The sequence below is a fragment of the Gallus gallus genome, chromosome 1 (genome assembly GCF_016699485.2).
Source record: "Gallus gallus isolate bGalGal1 chromosome 1, bGalGal1.mat.broiler.GRCg7b, whole genome shotgun sequence".
NCBI lineage: Eukaryota > Metazoa > Chordata > Aves > Galliformes > Phasianidae > Gallus > Gallus gallus.
The window spans coordinates 64749007-64770342 of record NC_052532.1 but is presented as its reverse complement, the minus strand read 5'-3'; the positions used below and the strand labels follow the sequence as shown (position 1 = coordinate 64770342).

The following is a 21336-nucleotide window of genomic DNA, read 5'->3' as shown; positions in this document are numbered from 1 at the left end:
AACCTGCAGCAGTAACCATAATATGGCATGCAACTCTTCGGAACAAGTACTGAGCACAGCATGGCTATGCTGTGTTTAGGACTCACCAGAAAAATCACCTATGAAACACAAAATAAACAACATACAAGCTACATCACTTGTACGGGCCAGCCCAGAAGCATTTGTGGAAATCTTGCAGGTGCTTGAGCAGACCAGTAGTGCTGTGTCAGGACTGTATGAAAACTCAGGAGCTTCTCTAAACCTGATGAGACTGTGAAGCCTGATTTTTTTTTTCCTCTCCTTTTTTTGCCTTTGAAAGAAAGACTAAGTAGATCTCCTCTGCTACTACGTCACAAGAAAACTTTTAGGACTCTGTGTGCTGAGTTGCCTAAAAGTTGTTATGTCATTAGAGCACTTCTTTCATAAAAATGCTCTTGACTCCTTAAGCAAGCAGCACAGAATCTCATGAAAACATAGGAGACGCTACTCTTTTCATAAAAATTGATGGAAGTAGGAAGAGGGACGCACAGACTTTGTTGCCCAGTCAGCAATTAGTAAATAGAATTCCTGCCCTGGAATAAGCACTCAACACTTGGAGGAATATAATGCTAAACAATGACAAAGACTTTTGCATTATGTTACAATAGTAAAAATAATTATGGAAAGTACCAGATTGGTTAACATTTGGCAAAATCAAATTAATGTTATTGTTTTAATTAGCTTCCTTTTCAGTTCATGCATTACTTCAGAAAGCTGTTACTCTGTTTTGATAGACAAAAATGTTTCTGCAAGAACAGCAGAACATAGAAAATCTTTCTCCCTTTCTCTAAAAAAAAAAAAAAGGTTTTGTTCATCTAGCTATAAACCAGCATATTAGTTTAAAAATAACTTAGGAAACTATGTCTTTCTGAATTGTGATTTTGCCAACACAAAGAAATAGCTCATATATTTATCTATCATTACAGCCTGGTTATGGGAACTAGAAAAAGGAATGCAGTGATAGGAACATTAACCTTTAACAATGGTTGAGCTATAACCCAATCTTGTTCCAAGACTCCAGTTGCACAATGGGTCTTTTTATGATAGTTTAAAATGTCTTTTCTGATAGCAATGTTTATAGAATTAGCTTGGGATGACATCTTTTCTATTTCTCAGGGCCCTAGAAAGGCAGGGGAAAGAATGCCCTTTGCTCCTGTCTAGTTTTCCTCTTGCAATCTCCGTGACTATCAAGGAAATGAGGAGACCAGACGTTTTGTCAAGGTTTCCATTCAGCAAGTCAACATTCCCTGCCATCTTCTTTCTAAATGCTCACTGCCAGAATACTTGGATCTGCACTGTCAGACTCACTGGGGCAGATAGGAGCCTAGATGTTTTCCTACCCCACATCCCACCACACTTTTCCCCTTTCTGTTCTTTACAAACCTTCATACTACATACTGCCTACATACATATTTAGCACATGAGGAAGTCTGTTAAAAGTATCTTTTGGAAGCACAGAGCAGGGCTTAGATCTAAAGATATACAAATAGTACATTTTATGTTGCTTGAAGTTCCAAAGAAGACAAACTAGTCTATTGTTTAATTTTCTGCAGCATTGTTCAGTAGCGTGTTCAGTATTTAAAACTGTTCTGTGAACACAAAAAAGGTACTTCTGTAAAATTTAAAACCAAAGCATTTCAGATTTTTCTGAGTAAAGCAGTGTATCATGACTGAAATGAGTTTAAAAATTTATATACAGAGAAATATTTTACAATCTCTCTGAAATGCATATTTGTGGAGGTTAAGTGTTACGGGTATATCTAGGGTTTGGGAAAGTAACTCAAAAGCCAGTAAATGAAAAGTATACATCTGTTCTAAGATTTTTTTTTTTTCTCCACATTAGGTCTCAGTACCGATACATCCCAGTCCATTTTTAGTTGTAAAAATGTTAGAAACATTCTGTGAGTCTCTTTTAATTTTTCTTCCCCTCCCCATTGGGCAGTAGCAAAACTTACTGTGAACTACAACACTCACTGTTGTAGTAGGAGTATGATATTTCTGAAAAGCTAAATTTTACTCTCATCAAGAAAGATAAGTCCTAATTACTGTAATGTGAAATGAAATAAGCTACACAATGTTAAACAGACAAAAGAAATTATAGCAGTTATGCTAATTAAAAGTGTTATTTGCATTTATGGTCATTTGCATTCAAAAAAATAGAGCAAACATTTGAATACATTACAGTCTTCACAATTAGACAGTTCTCTTGTGGTGGTATTTGCATACAAATGTACAGCTGAGGTTAATTGCAAAAGTTTTCCTTTTTAGCAGTTCTCAGTCATAGGATTTCTCTGGGAAAACTTGACTTATTTGTGGTCAGTGTTAGATAGGACTCAGCTATGAGGCATTTGGGTCAACAAAGCTAAATGTTTTTCAAAACTTTTTGAATGCTTTGTAATGTTACCTGGAAGAAAAATAGCAAAAAAGAAAAATGTTCTTTTTTTTATTCCTATTATTATCCAGTTAGTGAAGACAGAGCTTCTTCTTCATCGAGTTACCAACAGGAACTCTGTCAAAGGAGAGGGTAGCACAACACCTTTGTTTCAGGGCATTGGTGCAGTTCTGCAGCAAATTCTCCAGTCACCTGCACTGTGCATTAGCTCATTCACAGAGCAATTTTGCTTCACATGGACTAAATTCCTTCAGGAGGAAACTGAGATGGACACTTTGCTCCTGATACGTACAAATGCACTCCAGCTGCTACCATACACACACTGGAACAGATAAGTACATCAGACAGCTTCAACCCACATGGCTGCTGAGGACTTTTGTTACAGGGAACCACAACAAATCAGGTCCAAAGCAATCCCTCTCACAAAGCAGAGCTAGTACTGATAGTGCAGCAGTAGTATCATCTGCTTTTGGTTTGCTCTCTGCTTCTATCGAACCTAATAGCTTTCTGGTGTTGGCATCCAGAATGAACAGTCTAACTGATACAACTACCAGAACAGCTAAAACAATATTTACTGAAGTGTGCTCTGGGTCACATAAATAGAGAAGATTGTAGTGTTCCCAGCTTCTAACAACTTCTGCACTCAATAATAACCAAATCCTCATTTTGTATTTTAAGTATCTGTTGTGAAGGTAGTGTTTGTCATTGGTGGAATTTCTGTGTATTTTTATCACATATGACCTCAGTTCAGCTACCTGCTTTTCTTCCAAGAAATTAGTTCTCTATTAGGAGGAACTATTTGTTCATTGCCTCTGTTGGAAGAATATTTATATATTTCTCAGTGACCTTTAGTTTTGAGACCATCTAAAAATCTATTCCCTAGCCTGTCAGTTCTGGCTTGTCCTTTCCAATACTTCTGCACAAAACAAGTGGCATCATCCTATGACAGATTTGGCAGAAGGAGGGCCATTACTCGCTGACTATTCCACTCAAAGTTGAACCACTTTCTATGAAGAAAAAAAAAAATCTTCAAAATGTTCTTGTTTAAAGAGAAAAGAAAGTGTACAATACAATACCTATATTCTCGAGACTTTACACCCAAAATCAAATCTCTAGCAGCAGGCAGTGAATTCCTTATATCAGAGACAGTTATTGTGTTCTATATACACATATTAATAAAGATAATGTACTTATCTCCCAACCTACAAAATAATATTTTGATGCATAAAGATGTTTTCCATATACAGTACAGTACTCAATATTCTAGGACTAATATACTATACTCAAAATTCTTAACTGGGAGCAGGGAGAAACACTTGCGAATCCAGAGAAAAATATATGGTATCATAAATTTGATTATGAGTTTGGTGGCTTTTATACTAAATAATATACTACAGAAAGCTCAAGATTAAACACAAGTTTCCTTTACACGTCAACATGCTTTCACTGGCAATATCTCAAATAAGTTACTCTTAGAACCATAATTATAAAATCACGTTCTAATCTTACAAATCCCTCTAACCCTCTTGACAGCAAAGTCCTCAGCTGCAGCAAGTGAAGATATGCTCAAACACAACAACTGTGGGCACAGAAACAAAGCAGCAGCTTACCTCTAGAAGGCCTCAGGTACACAGAGATCTCCAGCAAGATATCCTTAAATGAGGTCTGGGAAGGGGTGAATCCTGGCTCCACCCTTTCCAGTCACTCAGGTGTACTGCATATGCCTGAGCTCCCCTGGGTTGGCCCTGCCTTCCTAGCAGGTGTTCAATCACTAATTCAGGCTGTGACTTGGTATTTCCACTACAGTAAAACATCCCTACTTATGAAGTGTCTCCTCCATGTGCATTTGTCTGAGCAAATGTTGAGTAAGAAGAAAAATCTCACAATTTTAATATCATGCATGCTTCTTCTTGGCAACAAAAGATAGAGAACAGCTACCTAAGATAGATGTTTATCATTTGATTCCTGTACACTTTAAAGTACTATAGTACTAGAGTATTTAATATAATGTGGAACTACACAAAACACAGTAGACTTCATGTCAGAATCTTTTTTGTTATAGATTTTGACCATAGCTATGCTTTAAGTATTAGGAAAGAGAAGCTCTTCAACTGGGCCTATTTACTAATTGATATAGATAGACATTAAATTCAATGCCTCAGAGGGTTAAATGGATTAAATATATATAAGTTTAAAGATCAAGGCCTTAGGGATTATCATTCTAGCTCAACCTTAAACTCAGTCATTAAGCAGTACAGTTCCAATGTTCTGTGGCACTCAAAAAGTTTGTTCAATTTGAAGATCTTGCATCACATTTATTTTACCCATCAGTATAATTCCAGTCTGTATTTTCAGATATAAGTTTTGGTCCAGGAGCATAATGGTTGACTCACAAGGCACAATATGTCTTATAATAATAAATGAAAGAACTTAAGAGCCTCTTCTTTTTTCGTTCGTGCTTATATTCACCTTATTTATCATAGTTGGACTTTTTCAGTAGAATTTACCTGTTCTGGAACACAAACAACACAGTGATCCCTAGTTCTCCCTTCCTTCATCACAGGGTACAACCACACTCAGGTCTATCAGCAGTAGCAAAACCGGAAATTCATTCAGTGTTTTTTTGGTGAGTTTTTTCTAACTAAAGGGGATGAGAATAACTTTACAGTTGTTTGAAATCTCCATTTTTATATTTCAAACACACAGTGCTTTGTTGACTTTAAGGCTGGAAGGGACAGCTGTAATGAGCTAAAGATATTTCTAATTTTGTAAATCAAAGTATATTTTATCAAACCATATCATGATTTATGGAAAAATATCTAGTCACAATTAAAAAAATAATTGAAACAAAAAAATCTGTTCTTGCTACTTAAACAATTAGTAAATATCCACTTACCTAATCACTAGTTTGAATGCAGTTAACTCCAGCCCTTGCATTTTTTCACCTTTGTATGACTAATACTTTCTGAATTCTGTAAACTTCATTTCCTAATTTGTTGTTAGAAGACCACAATTACATTAAAAATGAACTCAATTGGTTTGCCTTCTTATTTTTCAGTTTTTTTTATCAGATTGCAGCTCTTTTTGGAATCTTTGCATTTTGATAATACACTTTTTCAATAACAGACATCAAAATTAAGCATATTATATCTGCAATATTGCATATCATCATCATGAAATTTTCAATGTCCCTAGTCAGTATTCCTTGTCTTGTATGTCCACAGATGTGACCACACAGGCACATTATGGAGGGAAAACTCATTTATGGGAAACTCTATATTATGCCCTTTTACTGCCTTTGTTAGTGCATTTAGCAGCAGTTTGATTTTAATCACACTTTACATCATTTGCAACATCAATGTGTCCAAAGAGACTGAGGGTCACACTGTTGCTTGAGAATACAAGTGTCAGAAAAATTTCATTGGTCTACCCATGTTGTCTTTGTCAAGGTGTGCAAGTAAAAGAGGTCCAGAAGTCATAATTTGATCCAAAGAGTCTTAGTAGTCAGAGATAAAATATCCCTTTAGAGCTTGATCCCTCATTGCCACTGGAAAGGCTCTCACCAGCAACAAGAAAGTCTGGCTCAGGTCAGAGGGCATAACTGGGTAAATAGCATTGTACAGAGCTGTACCTCTACAGGGCAGTAACAGGAGAAAACCTCCAGACCTTTCAAGAATAAAATAAAATAATATAATGAAATAAAGTAAAAATAAAATGGTGAAGTAAGGGGAGGGAGGGGAGGGAGGGAAGGAGAGGAGAGGACATGCAAAGGAAAAAGAGAAGCTGGGTGTGACAACAGGTTCTAATACATGGTTCTAGACAAGGTTAAAACATGAAACCAAGTCAAGTCATTGCTTCTTGCAATATTTTTTCCGATAATTTTTTAAGTCAAGTAATCACTCACAGTAGCCCAGTGAAACGAAAGTTACTCCTAGTTTTGTCCATATTTAATTTGCCTTATTTTGAGATGAGTCAGTCCCTTTTCATCCTTATGGTGAAGGAAAGCCATGTAGCACAAAAGTAACACAGTTCAGAACATAAATAAACAACCAATCTTAGTTCCTCCTTGCATCGGTATAAATAAAGGATGTTATGATATTAGAAGATGCAGCTCTGTGAGCCAGGAAAAACCTGAAATAGTAAAGAAAGAAACATACCATCCATTACACAAGCAGGCATGCAAATGGAAACTTCCTGGTGATAAATCTTTCCCCGGTGAAACTCTAAGAACAAGCTCAGTCTCACAGCTATTGCCAGTCCTTGTGACAGCTGCTTGGACAAGGCTCCCATTGTGTTAGTAAAGTCAAAGCCAACTTTATAAATTTGCATTGAGCTAACCTGCTAGTTCCCATCTGAACAAAGTGCTACCTCTACTCATAGACAGTGATGTAATCTCACTTTGCCTAGAAGACAATTTCCAAAGCAAACAGTCAAGTTTTAATTTATATAGAGAACAGACGTACAAATTGTCTAGTGACCTGAGGTGAAGTGAGGAGAAAATAAAAATTTTCGTCAGCCAAAATACATTTCCATTTCATTTTACTTGTAGCAGATCTACATATGTTTCTTTCACTTTGGTCTCAAAGCGTCAGACAAGTACCAGGAAGATTAGCACAGATAAGTATCAAATGACTTTTTCTGTGGTCTTACTCACTCACTGAAATTAAGATGAGTCAACACAGCCAGGAGGCTAACATGCATCAATCAAAATCATTTGCTTCTAGATGTGTATCTTACAAGCAATAACTAATATCAGATGGATTCTTTTCAGTTCCTTACTCAATTGCCTCTCAACTCCTTTGAAATTTCATTCAAAAAGCCTGTATCACTCTCAGGGCTCAAGATTTGCAGTCCCTCCTGTGTTTCTCTTGTTCAGAAGCAACTATCCCAATCTAAGTCATTCAGGGGAGTTGGAATAGATAATCTCCGGAGGTCTCTTCCAACCCCTACAATTGTGTGATTCTGTGAAATAATGTAGATCAAGACTAAAAAGCTTTCACTAAAAACGGTACAGTCTTAATTAATATTGTATAATTCATTATTATCTAGCAAGAATAGTGGACCCATGTAAAATGATACATATATTTAATGTAAAGGTCATCAGAAAAGATGCTTTAACTGCTCTCAAGGTCTTCTTCCTTATAGTCCTAAGGTGATTAGATTGGTTTAGGAGTTCTATCCCGGGAGATTTAAAAAAAAAGAGGGAAAGAGTGATGGTCCATCAAAACTCCACTTTCTAACTCTATCTACATTCTTTGAAAGTACAGAAAAATACCTGTTCATAGTCTCTGAGATGAAGCTGAATGTGGTATGTCCAAAATAAAAACACATTTTTTAAAAAGAACATATTCAGAAGCTACATCAGGCTAAATGGTAATTATTCTTAAGACACATCAAAGGCATTTGATGAACAGTTTCAGTGAACTGGTATTAAATTAGCATTAATGACATAAAATAAGAGAGCTTTAGGAAGTATTTGCATCCACCAGAGAATTCCAAGATCTCTGATATTGGTGGATTTGGTATCATTTTATCTTGATATTTGCATTATGATGCTTATCCAGAAAAGATGTTGAAATAATGCTTTTTGTGCAGGTTACATAATAATTGTGGTATGAGAACAGCTGTTTATTTCCACGCTATTCTTTGCAAAAATGAACTCTGATCTCTTCTAGACTCTTCTGTGTGATTGTCCTGACATGATAACACTTGCCAAGAGAACATGCTCGAAACACAAGTTTCTAGGCTTGCTAACTCTAGGATGTCCTATAATAACAGCACAAGCCAGATATTTGCTTGTTCAATTGCCTAATGATAAGAAAGCAACAACTACTCTTCCCAGACACTTGTTCTACAACATCTGTGTAGAGTTTTAATGGCAAAAGCTCCCAGACTGGTTGAGGTGTAAAGATACCCATAACAAATTCAGAAGTAAAGCATTCTAAATTGGGTTTTTGTTTCTCCCATTATATAGAGATGGTAATCACTTGCAGCATTGGAGTCTAGATCTATGTACATCTTGCCAACAACCTAAACAGCACAATGTTCAGGAACGTTTGGACTCTGGACGTTTATGTAGGTTCTTTTCAAAGAAAGAAGCCATTGCTCAAAATTATGGAAATGTAGATTTCATTTGATAAAATGATTTTCTCATTAGTGCATTCAAAACACAGCAAAAGCTTGAAGTAACAAAAGAAAAGCTTAATAAAGAGTATAAACAAGACTAACAGGAATTCCTCTAGGCTGAATGTTAAAATAGAGCCAAAACTATTGAAATGTCCGGAACCCAGACAGCGCCTAACTAGTTCACAAGTTCATTCAGGGTAGGGAAAGGGGGAAATGTGGTCAGATACTCCTGTCATTTTAAAGAATATCTGCAGGATTTTGACAAACAAGACAAATGTTCTCATTCAAATGCACCACCAATTATTTAACTTACTTCCCTTTGTGTCTGGACTTCAGCTGCCTGAAAGACTGAAATATTTTGTCCCACAAGCATTTCTGGTATATTGATTTATTTGTATTCTACCCTTTCCCCTTCTCAAAGAGGTATTCCTATTTTAGATTTGACCACCTGAACCTGTAAGCAAAATAAGCTGTCATCAGAGCATGCTTTCTACAAAGCCCTTACAATCAGGTAATTCTCCTCTGTGCCACCAGGCTGTTTTACATTGTTCATACAAATGTCAATGCCTTTCGAGGAAGTTCTAAACTGTGGCCTCTGCCAAACAGTGACCTAAGCAGAACTTCCATTAAGCGGTCTCTCCTCTTTGCTTTTAGCTATAGTTAAGCTACTTTCAACAGATCTACAACAATCCTGAGTTAACAGTGTGAATCACTGTATGGTTTTGCCATGAACAGACTGTAATATTGAAAGAAAATGGACTATCTCCTACACTACTAAAACAAAACTCTTACTGCATGGTATCTTACTGTGGTAATGCTGATTCGTTGCTACGTTTCAGAGGCACAAACTGTTTCTATCCTAACCAAGTACCAGCTACATAGTTTTGGACATCGGCAATTCAGATCTGTTTTACAGTGTGTACTTCCTTCTCCCAGTAATGAATATCCTGTTTTGATCGAGATTCAGGACTCATTTTTAAGCATCAATCTCATTCTCAGATGACTGAATTCACATGAAAAGAAAGATCATTAGAAGTTATACCATTAACCCACAATGCATTTCTGCAAAGAGCATTGCTTAGATGACGACAGGACAGAAAACAGGCTCTCTGGTTTACTGTAGCCATGAAGTTACACTTGGCACTGCACACCACAGCCTCTGTTTTTAATCTCCACAGAGGAAAGCCAACACCATCTTTCACATGGGCTTAGTGTTGTAAGAGGTCTCTTTTTATAAATGTCCAGAGTCATTTCAGGGTTGGTGCTAAATAAAGCAGGCAGCAAGAATGTAAACTACTGCCTGATGTTTTGTTTTGCTACATATAGCCACCAGGAAAAGTGAAATAATTCAGAATCCCCAGAGTATAAGTGGGAAAGAATCTGCAGTATAGCTCTGTCTTATTTTGGCTGTGCAAAGAAAAAGAAACATAAACCATTCTCAGACTGCACATCGGTGCTTCTCAACCCATGGCTGTGCGAGACCTGGCGTCAATGTCATCTCTGAACATGTTATGAAGCACACAGTTTTCCAGGGAACTCAGAGAACAGGAAAGGCTAAAGTGAGGTGTCATTCCTTTATCTGAGGAACGTTACCAGTTCCACTTACTTATTGCAATTACTGTCTGAACTTTAGATAGAAACATTAGAGTCAAACACTTTTTATCTTCAACTGCATTGAGGCAGTTTGATCTGCTCGGCACTTTCTCTGTTAGGAGCTGTGTTAGGCACTCCTCACCTCCTTTTTTTCAGGTGTAAGTACTTGCAAATCTAAATGGAAACAGTCACGTATTTAATATTCTTCTGTTCAATTTATATGAAGGATCTAAAAGAACTTTAATGGCAAAGTAATAGTTCAGCAGCTTTTACATAGATGTAGACGTTATCCTCAGAGTCACGTACTAGAGAAACTGGGAAAGTATGAGTTAGAAGAAATTCCCCCCTTTCCGAACCATATATTAGTTGCAGCAATGCTGGAACTGCAGTGCCTACTGCAAACTTACTGTACTGCTTCCAAATGGCAGTCCTTCTTCCATTTCTATTGGTCCCTTTGCACTCTGGTCTCATTATTTCAACTTTCCTCTCCAACAGACAGCAGATCAAATTCTCTCATTTTCAGTCACATTAATCTGCAGTTACTTCATAGATCTCCATGATGTTCTGACAGGTTCCTACCACATTGACCAAGAAAAAAGGTTCCCACTTGTAAATGGTCTGAAAACATAAGTTACAGAGAAACAGAGTGTTAATTCCAATTCCTGTTCGGGTCAATGGGAATTCTGTTGCTGGTTTCAGAAGAAAAAAAAACAAAAAAAAAACACTTTGGTCCACATGTATTAAATAAGCCAAGTGAAAGTCAGTATGTATCCATCTGGCAGGAGAACAAACCAACTGCTTCCAGCCACTGCCATACAAACCCTGTTATTTTAATGTTGCTCCTCACTCCCCAGTTCATTCTCAGCAGCCCTCCTATATGATTTAAAATAACACTCTGATCTGTCTCCTGCTGCTTCTACCTTCATCAGCATGACCTGAACTCCCTGCTTAACTCTGTTCGTAATACTTGCATTTATTTTAAAGAAAGGTAGAGTGATATCTGTGCTGAGGGCTAAAATAGTTATAATGAGCTGTGGCAAACTAAGTCATATACAGTATCCAAAATTATAGTTGGGTTAAGTCTGCTCAAGGAAAAAATGAATATGATTACATTAAAACTATTGGTTCTTTGTTTCACTGCTTTTTTTTCCTCTACGTATCTTCTTGAAATTCAGAATACTTCTCTAATGTCTGTTGGGGTTGAGATTATTTCACAAATGGAATGGAATAGAAAGGAATGGAATGATGGAAAGGAATGGAATACCTTGAGTTCAGTGGAACCCACCAGGATTGAGTTCTCCTCCTCATTCCACGCAGAACCATCCAAACATAATAACCTATGTCTGAGAGAGTTGTCCAAACACTCCTTGAATTCTGTTAGCTTGGGGCCATGACATGGGGAGCCTGTTCTAGGGCCCAACCACTCTCTAATAAAGAACCTGAAGAACCTTTTCCTAACAGCAACCTGACCCTCCCCACAGCTCCATGTCATTCCCTCAGGTCTTGCCACTGTCAACAGAGAGCAGAGATCAGTGCTTCCCCTCCACTCCCTTCATGAGGAGCTGCAGGCAGGCAGTTCACGAGGTGAGCCTGTGCAGCTAACACTGCTGGGTCTGAGGCACCCCAGGGTAATATTGGCCCTTTGGGCTGCCAGAGCACACTGATCCATATTCATCTTGCCTTCAAACAACATCTGTTCTGTGAACCCTAGAGAACTCCACTAGTGACTAGCACCAACATGCCGTAACCATATTTAGTATAACTCTTTGAGCCTGACCCATTTAGTATAACCCTTTGAGCCTCACTCATACTCCTCATGTAAGTTCAAATATATCACCATTGAACATGTTAAGATATTTTATACTTACTAACATTTATTCTAAGTGGTGGTATAGAATAAAAAGATGCAATGTTAAATAAGCTCTGTTCTAAGCATGTGAAGGTCTAGTATGGTTTTTGTGTTTTGAAAAACTGGAAATATCAACAAGTGAGAGAAAAGGCTATGTTTGAAATCTCTTTACGGAGATGATGTAAGTTTGTGAATTCAGATCACAATCTATGCGTTTATGTGTTAGAGAGGTATATTAGAGGAATATTATGGAGAAAATATTTAAATGCTAGAAAGCAAATAAGGAATTATTAGAACAATATACTGTCAAAGTTGATTCAGCCAAAAATGAAAATGTACACTAGATTCTGTAGTATTTCTGCACAGAATAGGGGGCAGGCTTTGGAACCGCAGTTTGCTGCTACTCTGAGGAAAAATGCTGTTTCATCTTCTGTTTTATTTGATTAATACCTCCTGTAAATTTGGCAAGCTAATCATGATCATTTTTAATCCAGCAATTCACAATTATCTCCATTAGGGATGCGTATGTCAGTGCATTACCTAATGATAATCTGACAGGTGAATATGCTGTTAAGTAAGAAAAAATTTTATAACATGAAAAAGTGTCCACTTTTTATATGTTTATGAATCATTAAGTGTGACTTCTAGGTTATGAAAAAGGAAGAGCTAAAGAATGCTGTGTAATAAGTAGAAAGAAAATGGACCCATGCTAGTGAATAAAATAAAATAAAATGGGAGATTTGTCTTAAGAAGTTGATCCTTCCAAGAAATGGAGGGGGGAGGAGGGAATGAGATCGGCAAGGACATCGGAAAATACAACTTCCAAATGGTCTTGGATGCTTCTCAAGGGAAATAAGGAGCTGCAAATAGATGTGAGGACAAGTGGCAACAAGTCTACAGGACTTTTTTCCCCTCAGGAAATGATGGAATATTATTTATGGGCAGTAAGCCAGAAGAACAGTTCTTACCACAGCTAGTTCTAATCAACATAGTTATGGGGATGGGAGTGTAAAAACAGAAATAAAATAAATACTAAAGGTGATAGGTGATTGCTACAATGACCAATCACAAGTCAGTCAACTTTCCTGAATATCCACTGGTAATAATTGGAAGTGAATTTATGAATTGCCTATCAGCAATTAACATATGCAGTTTGAGTATTCCTGAGTTGAAGCATCAAAATAGGGCAGAAGGAGGCTCACACCGAGTGTATACATACAAATAAAGAATTGCTGAGAAAACTGTGCTCTGAGGCAAGCTCTTGCTTTTTCTGGGAAATCGGCAGAAGTAGATGCCTCTCTAAAATGCATGTACACTAATGCAAACAGTGTGGAGAACAGAAAGGTTTAGGGTTTTATGCCCAGTTGCAGAGCTACAAACTCACTGAGGCCACAGAGAAGTGGTGTGATAGCATAAGACTGTAATTCTGCAATCAGTTGATACAGGTCCTTTAGCAAGGACAAACCAGGATGACAATGGGGATTGTTCCTTTTATATGAAAGATCGGTGGGAATGTGAGCAGCTATGTCATTTTAGGAATGATGAGCTAGCTAGGGACCAGTGTGTGAGGACAGATCAACATGGATGTTTTTGTGATGGATGTTTCCTACAGACTGCCTGATCAGGAAGAAACAAATGAGGCCTTCTTTCACTTCTTCCAGGCAAAGCTTCCCCTCATACCCTTATGGGGATCTTGAACCATGCCAACATCTTCTGAAGGAATAACATAGCGGGGCACTGGCAATCCAAGAGACTTGAAGAGTATATTGATAATAATGACAAATGATCAAGGCACCAGTGAGGGAGGATGCACTGCTGAATGTCATACTTATCAACAAGGCAGAACTGGTTAGGGATGTGAAGATCAGATGGCCTTGCTGCAGTGGCATCAGGATGGTGGAGAAGTAAACAAGGCAAAAATCATACTCCTAAAAAAGATCACACTCCTAAAAAGACCACAACTCTTACATTTTGGAAGAGGAATTTCTTTCCTTCAGGGATCTGCTTGGAAGAATCCCAGGGGAGATAGTCCTGATGAGAACAGGGATTTGGTACAGCTGGTTTATATTCACTGCCTTCAAACTCAAGAATGGTCTGTCCTGGCAAGCAGAAAATCAAGTGGAGGTGAAAAGAGAAGGAGAAGAAAAGAAGAAAAGAAGAAGAAAAGAACTTTGTTTGATTGTTTGGTTTGAGGATGTTCTTTTCCTCCCCTTTTTCTGTTTTTATGGATTAAATTTTATAAGAACAATAGATTTTTTTTTTACATTTTGCTTTCAAATCAGTGGAAAAGATGTTTTTCTTTTCAGTTATAATAATCTTGATCCTCCTGAGAAAAACATAGAAAAAAAATAAAATTGCAGTTGGAAGAGAAGCACTATGAAAATCTTCATTCACTTTGCCATATTCACCCAAATTATATAAAACACTAGCTGGATATTATTTGTTTATGGCTGAACTAGATTGCCAGCAATAAGGCTAATGTTTGGAAAACTACTTAAAAATGAATTCTAATAGTTATTTCTTTCAGAAACGAAAAGGTACTGATCCACCTACCTACAAAATCTAATATTAGGAAATGCTCAGAGATTGAAAAGCCATCTCCTTGTCCTGAAATGGCTCAGCAAGTCAAAAACTTTAAAACATTTCTTCAGAACAAAACTCAAGATTTAAATCTTCTCACAGAAACTTAGGACAGCTCATACTGGAATAAATCCAGGTGGTTAGGACATTGTCTAGATGGCAAGTTCTTGCACTTGAGGTTAAAGCAGGAACGTCATAAAAAAAAAAGTGACTGTGCCACAATATTTTGATGTGTCTCCCTTTTTCTAGAACAGGGAGAAATACATGATCTGCTGTGAAATAAATTATTCAAGTTTTCTAGAATCTCTAGAATGGCTTCCTTAGATTCCTCTGAAACAGAGAATTGTTTCAACCACTGGTTATCTGTAAATGTTAACAGATAAGAGAGGCAGCAGTACAGGGGGGGAAATAGTGAAAAACAGTAGAAATTTCATTATAAATTTCAAGTCATTCTGTCAGATTTGTACTTTGCTTTCTGGCTGGGAGGGAAGGGGAAGGAGAAGGGGAAAGGGGAAAGGGGAAAGGGGAAAGGGGAAAAGGGAAAGGGGAAGGGGAAGGGGAAAGGAGGGGAGGGGAGGGAAAAGGGAAATAAAAAGGAAAGGGAAAATGAATGAGAAAATGAAGGGGAAAAGGAAAAGGAAAAGGAAAAGGAAAAGGAAAAGGAAAAGGAAAAGGAAAAGGAAAAGGAAAAGGAAAAGGAAAAGGAAAAGGAAAAGGAAAAGGAAAAGGAAACATCAACTTCACTTCATAGACCTCATTGCAGCAAAAGTAGGTAGTGGTACAATTTCTAATGAAAATGAGTATTTTGAGTTTTGCAGTATGAGTGGTTTCACAATTACATTTCATGGAAAATTGTATGGCAAAACCTTGACTTTCACTCAAAACCTTAACTACTGCACAACACCATACATATAATCATTTCTACTGGCAACTTTATGCTTTGCATAATTGCATGGATATTTCTCTGGACATGAGAATAAATTTGGAATGTTAAACTACTTTTGGATTAACATGCCAGAAAATGTTCATAGGGTTATTTTTGTTAAAATACGAATTTCTTTAAGTGTTGCAGCCTGCAACCATCATTTTTCCTTCCTCAGCTATTGTAAATAACCTGAATGAAATACACAGTATATTCAGAAGTATTCCTCTGTTCAAAATTATAATCTTATATTCAACACTCTCTTTTTTTAGAGAATCTCCAACTCCTTTACAAACCTGACCCATTGCTGTGTGAGCTAAACACTGGGTCATTTCAGTTCTACACACTCACTAAATTCATAAGAAATGAAGGGTGACAGTCATTTAACAACAGAAGGTAAATCTAGTAAATTGAGATTAATCTTGTTTAGAATTTGATAAAAACATCACAGAAGATATGACCATTCTTTTGAAATGCTCTGGAGCTTTCCTCACATTCAAGACAGGTGTCACAGGGGCAATGTGAGAGCCAGGCTCTCCTGGAGGAACAGCTGGAGAGCAGGTATGATACTCCTGGGAGCTTAAGTTGGCACCAGTGCCTGTGTATGAAACAAGGTTCTAATCAACTGGTCAGCATTCTAGGCTCTCCTGATAGCACTACTAGACCTCTATTGACTAAAATAAAAACAGAAGCTCCTAGCTTACATGCTAGATCTTCATATTAAGATACCTAAATTTGTTAGAATCAAACTGAAATGCATCCACTCATTCATGCGAAAGATTTGAAGCAGTGGTTTCCTGCCTGTCTCATTGTGCCTATCTCAGTTGTCTCGTATATATATCACTATATAGAATTACACCAGCTTTTCAGGTTTCCTGATGTCATTTGGGACAGTGCTTGTGCCAGACAGAGAAACAAATACAGCAAAAATCAGGTTATATTTTCTAAACTTCAGTACTAGAAAAAGTGCTAGTTAGCCTTCATTGAAACTACAAACAAATATTTGCGAGGTTAAAAACAAGAACAGCACACAGAAAATGAATTCAAGAAGTCATTTACTGTGAAGTGAAGCAAAAATGAGTGCAAGGACATTAGTGTAAATCTAAAACCCAAAGAACCCCCTCAGATCCACTTACAGACTTTCCCAGTATAAGGTAGAACAAGAGGCTCAGATTAATCTAGCAACACAATTTTGCCTTTAACAAAGTGCTCAAAATTGTACGGGTCTGAGTCAGGAAACAGCGGACCTGATATAGGCTGTGGAACACATTTAGTTCCCTAGAGACCTCCACAGAAAACACAGTTCATTAAGAAAGGCTGTCATGGGAGGCGGAGAGTTTGTCTCCTGGATCTCATAATCAGCAGGCAAGGAAATGGGAGAAAAAAATTGCTGCTCCCTTTGCAGATAGGATCTGCACCATACCAGGAGGCCTAGGAGGTGGTGTTTTCCTGAGGAACCTCTTTCTTAGGTGAGTTTTCTTAAGGAAAGTGCCAAATTCTCCCCTAATAGAGAAGCATCAGACTGCAACTACAGGCAAAGAGCAAGTTGCTGTGACATCTGAGGAAAGCAAGGAGAGCCTTTCTGAATGCCTTCTTCCTTCCTAATTTAAGCCAGAAGGGAATACAGAGCTGATTATTAAATTTGTGATGTGTTAAGAACACTGAATAAATACTTTGAAGCCTCTTCCACAAGTGCCATTTGCAGACTTAAGGGATAAAAGTCTATTTTCCTACAGCAGGTTATACTCACCTGGCTCCACATCAAAACTACATTGGACTGTTGGACATACATTGGAACTATTGGACTGTCCATATGCCTTATATGTGCTGACAGTCCATCCCTTTCAAAAAAAGGCGCATGCATTTTCATAGGCTGAGGAATTCTAAGGAGTCTGTTAGAAAATAAAGGAACAGTAAATTCTTATGAGTTCTTATCTCTTCCTAATATCCAGGAAGGGGCTGTAGGCAAGCACTACACTGATTTAATGCAATTTTTGTGCATATTACTGAGCTTTAGTTTTCATTACAACCATCAACACTGAGCAGAATGAAGATACCATTCATCAGAAAATGTTGTTATTCTTATGATGCGCACTCAGGGAACCAGAGCACAACCATTAAGTCTTCCACTGAATGCACAGTGGATCAAGCTTGCCTAACCACAGCAGGGGATCAATTTGTGCCTTTAAAACACAAATTACCTTCCTTATCTTAGCTTGAATACCTTGCAGCATTATGTATGATCTTCATTACACAGCCCTCTTTACACAGAGGTTCATGAATATAAAACACTCCAATTAAAGTAACACTGCAGTTCTGTTTTCAGGGAATTCTATACACATTTATCTCTGAAGGTAGCTCCATTCACCCAATGGACTTGCAACAGCGATCATTTCTATCTGCTGTGTTGAAGTACTGTCTCACATAATGCATACAATTCACAATTAAATGATGAAGTGGCATGGTAAAAAGGAGATTCAGCTTTCTGGGGTAAAACAGGGTGAGCATCATGTCCCATCTACAAAAAGTCATATATGAGTTAGCTTGAGGGAAAGTACTTAGGCTGAAACAAAACAGCCCAGCTTTCAGAAAGGCTGAAGATTCAGCTATTTTATGTTTCCTCCTTAACCCACTTGGTAATTACTGTGCACATCTAGCCAAAGTCAGCCATGACATAGAACTGAGCATGCCAAACCCCCATCCAGAGCAGCATGAGGACTCTTCTGTGCAGTGAGTCATAGCCTGCTGCTGGCTACATCTGCTGCTTCAGTTGTCCCAGAACAACCCTTCTGACTGCTGGGATCCGATGATCCCATGGGCCCTGCCCAGCACTGAAGCAAATGGGAAGGAACAGAGTGGATATCATAGATCACAACCTTTGGCCAAAACGTAATGCTTTCAAGAGAAAGGAGATTTATTCCTTAACAGGTGACAAGGATAAGAAGCATGTTTCTGCGAGCAAGCTTCCAGGGAGGTGCTGTGGTGCAGCAGAGCAGGATTTGAAGCGAGCTAGAGAGAACTAAGGGATTCATGTGAAAAATGAACACAAAAGCCCAGGCTGCCTCTTCTGGTGGAGGCATCTTCATAGAGACCATGGGTCAGAATAAATTTTCCTAGCTACAGTAAATGAAATAGTCCCACAAAGTCTCAGGCAGGAGAGATGTTTCAGCTTAATGTGGGGAGATGCAAGCCAGTTAGCAATACAATATTCTTTTAGTGAGTAACAGTGAGAGTGAAGGCAGATGTCCGAAGATCAAGAGTTAGATCTTCCAGCAAACCTGGCATGTTTGCTAAGTAGATTGTTATGACTTTTGATTTTGGCAGCAAAACTTATCTGATGGTTACAGTAAACCAGAGACCTCCCAAGTACAAGAGCTGAGCAAAAAGAGATCAGATATGAACTGTATTTTCTCCTGACACAAGCTTCAACACCAATCAGTTTTGCATGCTCTACTTCCAAGTGCCAAAAATTGTTAACAAACCAGCAAATCAGGGCTCCAATAGCAAGCTCAGCTCTGTATACTGACACAGAGTTTCTAATGTGAAAAATAATTAATCTATCAGAAGTAATCTCTAGGAAGCTACCTGTGGTAGGTATTCCTAAACCCAAGTGCTTTCTTCTGCTATTCCAATAGCCATATCTACAAAGCTGGTCTCCCTTCTCCTCATCCTCTTCTGGACCATCCTGCACGAGAAGCACAAGTCCTGGTCACATTTATGCTCCTGTAGGTGTCAGGAAGACAGCTGGGCAGGCTGTGCCCAGCAACAGTTAACACTGGTCAGCTGAGGGACTAAGTGCCAGCACGGAGGTGCTTATTCAAAATAGGCAGTCAGAAGGTTGAAGCTAGAACCATATGGTTTCTATAGCATAAGTGTTAGAGAAGAACAAGCAATGTTTGTAAGTGGCTTATGAATCCCTGAAAACTATGGACTGGGAAGCTGTCATATCTAAGATGAAAATTCTCTAAATGTCTTTTCTATTGAAGAATTATGCTCCAGTAGTCTTAATTTATGTTACTGATAACATCAACTTAATACTGTCATAATAAAAAATAAGTTGACTTATGATAATATGTCTTAAAGAAGAAGTAGACAAAAACCTGTCACATTTCACATTTTGGTCACATACCTGAGTACCAGCTGGCTTGAAAGACAAGAATACTCTTGCTCTTTGTAGTGTGTTTTGCCCTTGATCTCTTGGTAGTGATAAAACATATCTGAAAAAACAAATCCACCATTTGTTTGTATATTATACCATTATACCATCTGTATAATGACCACTGTCATTAAAGGAGAAACTGAATTCTTAGTAAGAATCAATTATTAATCTCATTCAAGGAGAAGCAAATTGTTATGAATTATCTTTCCCCCAATCTGTAGAATACAGCATCATAGAGATTGTGTACTAAATCAACCAAAAGTTTTATCTGTTTGGAGGAAGAAGAGAAGAAGAAATATATTACACATGCCTCAAAAATCTGAAGCTGCCATGTGTAATAAATCACAGCATTTCTGAAATCAACTACTATTGTTTCAAACACACCACCATTCTCCTTTCTGTGATGAGAAATGTACTTGCACTTTGTATTTTCATAGCTGAACGAGTGTCCTGGGGGCACGTACAACTTTCCTATTTATTTATTTATGTTTTAACAACAACAAACATTTATAATCTTACAGAACAATGACCTGTCATAACATTACTAGGAAAGGCTTGGCTTTAGGTCTTTGTGAAGGGATTACATTTTTACTGGCCTTAAAATCAACTGTTTGCTGACAAAGAGAAAAAAGAAAAGAAAAGAAAGACATAAAGAAAATACAACCTGCTTTCAAAGGTTAAAATGCTCAGGCAAAATAAAATCAAATGAGATAGAACCTGAACATGCTTAGTGCACCCAGAATTCCCTGACTTCCTCCTGGTGCTCTGAGCACTGCTGTTTTGACAGATAGGATGGAGAAAGATGCATTTACATTTTACTACCAGCAACAGGGCTGGGCACTGTGCTGCACCAATCATGCATACTGATCCAAGAAGCAGCTCCCCATTGACTTGAGAAAGTCCAGAATCTTTTTCCTCGGTTAAATCCTCAAATAATACATCCTCAAAGAGCATACATCTGCCACCAGGGCAAGCAGGCATATAAGAAAGACAAAGGAACTGTAAATAAAGAGAACACAGTATTTGGATGCAAGTCTAAAATGTGCTCAGAACTGACAGTGGAGTCAGATCTACAGCTTGTTCTCCTTCCCACAGAAAGTGAATAAATCAGCTCCAGTACTCAGGCAACTCATCCTTTCTCCTCCCAGGAACCCTTTCACCGTATTCACACTTCCATGGTCACTGTGCATCATTAGCTTTACTTTCCTTCTCTCTCATTTCATCTAGTGCCAGACTCTTTCTTCCATATCTTTTGGTGTAACTGAGTAGCTTGCATCCATCTTCTGACTTATCATTTGGCTACTACATGTCTCATCGCTCTGTGCAGAGCTCTAGACAGCCCTGGCAAATAAAGAACTTGAGGCAGAAACTTGAGCTCTGTGGAGGTCTGTTTGTTTTGGCTGTTGCTGCAGTTTTTATTAATAAATGCCTCCTGCTAGACTAGACTCTATTTATCATGACATATGTTATCTAGCTTATGTTCTTATACAGTATTTATTATAAAATTTAGGGTGTGCATAAAACTATTTCTCCCTCTCTTCCCAGGCAGTGAGGAGGGTGGTTATGTTATTCTAATGAGTGTGATGGTCTTATGTTATGATTGGGAAGCTTTGGTTAAAGAAGTGAATTCTGTATTTTATTTTGAAAATGCGAAATCTGTGGTTGCTGTGGTCCATTCCCATTGGGGAAGGATTTCT

The 21336-nt window shown here is 37.9% G+C and overlaps 1 long non-coding RNA gene across 2 annotated transcripts in view; it reads right to left on the bottom strand.

The window, feature by feature from the left end:
• LOC101747667 overlaps positions 1-21336 on the bottom strand; it is a 161544-nt gene that overhangs the window by 51289 nt on the left and 88919 nt on the right. For both annotated transcript variants that reach the window (XR_005842768.2, XR_005842761.1), the window contains 4 exons: positions 19610-19697; positions 19066-19165; positions 17231-17372; positions 10537-10747 (listed from right to left, as the gene is read on the bottom strand). This is a non-coding gene — a long non-coding RNA (uncharacterized LOC101747667). The remainder of the gene's footprint in view (positions 1-10536; positions 10748-17230; positions 17373-19065; positions 19166-19609; positions 19698-21336) is intronic.